Source organism: Microtus ochrogaster, unplaced genomic scaffold, assembly GCF_000317375.1.
Source record: "Microtus ochrogaster isolate Prairie Vole_2 unplaced genomic scaffold, MicOch1.0 UNK63, whole genome shotgun sequence".
Taxonomy (NCBI): domain Eukaryota; kingdom Metazoa; phylum Chordata; class Mammalia; order Rodentia; family Cricetidae; genus Microtus; species Microtus ochrogaster.
Window position 1 is genome coordinate 1211062 of NW_004949161.1, and position 3635 is coordinate 1214696.

Genomic DNA, 3635 nt, shown 5'->3' on the forward strand with positions numbered 1-3635 from the left:
CAATGTGGAAACTAAAGTTATACAAAGAAAAATAATCACCTTTCTCTTGGCCTGCTTCACAGGTGAGAACGTGAGAGAGTCATTTGGAAGGTGTAAAATGTCCTACAAGCACATGTCCTTATGATTTTAAATCCAGAACTGGCTCCCATCTCCCTGTTCATGTACCTGTTCCCAGAGCCTTCCAACATGCACCTTAATGAGCTCAAAACGTACTACAGACGAGACATGACAGACTGCCAGTAGACAACTTTTCTTCCCTTTGGCATTTCAGCTGTTTAAGGCTCTGACACCTCACAGGTCCCAGTGGCAGGCAAACATGACAACTTAATTCTGCAGCCAGCAGGCTAGAGCAAGTCTAGGGGTTATGTTATGAGAGAAGCTCTGATTTCTGTAGCACAAAGGAGAAAGTCAGACACAACAAGCAGATTATCAGAAAAACTGTATTATGCAAGAAGAAAAATTGTATCCCTTGATTTCTATCCACCTAGCACAGCTGATGACAGAGGTGCCAGGCTGGTGACTGAAGGACTCTAACAGGCCCAAGCATGGCAAACATAGTGCCCACAGATTTTGCCCTTTCCCCATTCTTTTCTCTTGCTACAAACTATTAGACTGAAGTTCTAAAGCTATTCCTTAAGGTCCATTCCCTTATTGGGCTACTGATTCATTCCTGAAACAAAAGAAGAAGGGCAAATGATCAAAATTAATCATTTAGCTAATACATTCAATCAGGATGTACCAATTCACCCAAGTACAGATTCCCTTTTTTCTCACCTTAAAATCCCACTCCTTCAGAAACACCTGCTCCATGCTTTCTAGGTTGTTTGCTGCTACTGTTGCTGTTTCTCATGATTGTTGCCTGCCTTTACAGCCTCCCCCATCCTCTTCTTGTCCCTCCGGGGTAATAAATCTCTTTTCTGTCAAGAACTTGGTGTCTGGGTGTGTCCTATACTGATTCAGAGAGTGGTGCAACCTCCCTTACAGTAACTACTTTGCTATGTAGAAAATTGGAAATTATATTTGAGGTTGGTTATTTCATGAATAAATATTAGAGATTCCCCCTACTTTTTCTAAGAGCTTGTAGCATCATATGGCCAAGGGAGCTTTTGCTAACTAACCATGGACTTTGATACCATGAAGCACAATACGCAATTTCTTCCTTAGGTTGTTTATGTAGATAACCACAGCTGTGTGACTTCTACTCTCTGTATCCTTGTCTCTTTCTACCTCTCTTTTTTTCCCTTCCTCTTTCTCTCTGTTTCTGTCTGTTTTTCTCTCACACACATATACACAAACTCACACTTACGTAGTTGAATACACACAACACACTTACATGCACACACACTAGCCTATAGTTTATACCAGGTCCATAACTTCATAACTATTTCTCCACAAATCTAGGAAGAAACATATACTCCAGTATAACTGTAGGATGGGAAATTTTGCCGTATGTCAGTCAAAAGTAGTGTTATATAATCTTGGTGACAAGGAATGACAGGATGAACTGCATTCATCTGAAAAGCTCACAAAGAAGAAAGCTCAGCAAAGCAAATCCAAGGCAAAGCCCTAAATTCAAGTCCAGAGCCAGTGCATGACATTGTTACATTGTTAGCAGAACAGTAGACCTAAGTCAGGAACTTCTGAAGAGCAGTCCAGATCAGAATACATATTAGAGCAGACCTGTAGTGAGGCAGTAAAGAAGGTTTAAGGGTTATCAGTGATCTGAACTGTGTCCTCTGGGTCTCATTGTTACCAAGGAAACTGACCTGTTGTGGACAGAGACTGCTTGTTTGTTTCCCAGCTGTACAGACCAAATTACAACATTGTTCAGCCAATGACTCCGGCATATTTATAGATAGTACTTACATCTTGAATTAACCCATTTCTATTGATTTATGTATTGGCATACTGGGTAAGATTCTGGCAACTGTCTCCTTTGGCAGCTTCATGGTGTCTTGTTGACTCCACCTACTCTTCCTATATATCTCTGTTTGGATTTTCTGGCTTTACTCTGCTGAGTCATTGGCTTTATTCATCAACCAATAAAAGCAACATATATACAGAAGGACATCCCACATCAACCTATTTTTGGTTCAGTTTTACTGGTTATTGGTTGTGGAAACTAGGCAGGACACAAGAATGAAGATGGGGTAAAGGGTCATGGTGTAAGCAGACAAAGCAAGGGACCAATACCCCAACACAGAAACCTGGGAGGGACATTACGTTTTCCAATCATAATGAGAGGTGGGATAGAGAAGCAGGGCAACTTCAGATCTGTTTTCCAAGAATTGGAGTGGAGCTAATAACAGTGCTTAGTGGGGTTCTCCAGGATAGACACAGCAGCAAACATAGCCATTGTTCTCTTCAGAGTCTAAAGACTTAGGATGCTTGTCCCTTCTACAAAAATGGCACTAAATCTACAAATCATCTAAGAAGTCCTCCTATATGCGTAAAACCATTTCCATGTTTTTATGGTACCCGATGCAATGGAAATGATTGTAAAACAGTTGCCTTATATTTTTTAACAAATTATTCCAGGAAAAAAAGTGAACACGGATTCAATTCCCTTCCAGGTACTTCTGATTCACAGTTTCTTAAACACATGGTGTGTTTGTGTATATATGTGTGTGTCAGGGGAAGTGGTTATTACAAATAATTGTGTCACATGATTCTGGCCACTGTGAAGTTCTAAAGTCTTCTTCTGTAGGCCCTGGAAAGCAAGTGGTACAACTGAATCTGAGTACTGGCTATGGCTTCAGAGCCAAGGAAGCTGACAATATAAAGCCCAGGCTGAGGGTTGGAGACCATGATGAGGCAGATGTTGAAATATCATCACTCAGTTTATAAGTCAGAATAAAGAGACATAATTCCTTCTGCATTCTGGGTCCAAAGATATATATGCTTGTCTCAACTTGGTATAGCCTTACCAGCATACTGAAGAAACAAGGCTGCATCAGGACACTGAGACTGGTCACTTTCCCTAAATACCAATGTCCAGACTGTTTTTTACAATGACAAGCATCACCTCAAGTGTCCGCTGAGCACTGCTGCTGGGCTAAGCATATGATAGGAGGTGAATATTTTACTCTTCCACCTTATTGAGAATGAACCTGAGACACAAGAAAATGGATAACTAGATAAGGGTGGCCAGCATTGCAGGCATAGTACAGAAAGGACTGGGCACAAGGATGCCCTTATTTGGGACCATGTTACTTCTAGGAAGGAGGAGAGAAGGAGGGTTTCTTATGAGGTTAGGAAGGATAGTTAAGATGTCAGATTATGACCTGATCTCTCCTGGCTTAGTGACCTGGCTAAACAGCCTGCAGCAGGACATTTTTCAGAGTTTGTATCATTTGCAGGTTCCCAGTGTGCTTGGGGTTACACACCCTTCCTGCTCTCACAGTTGAACTCTCTTTTGTCATGTATTTCCGTCTCAGTCTAACTCTGCATTAATCAGTCACACAGCTGCAGGCAACCCCTGCGTTAACTTTCGCTTTTTCTCACACGGAAGAATGGAATCTGACTTCTCATCTCCATTGACTAACTTCCTGGATCCTGGGCCCAGAGGGGAATGCCACATACTGGCTAGTATAAGATAGTGTTCTGATACAATAACAAAGGAACATGACATTTGT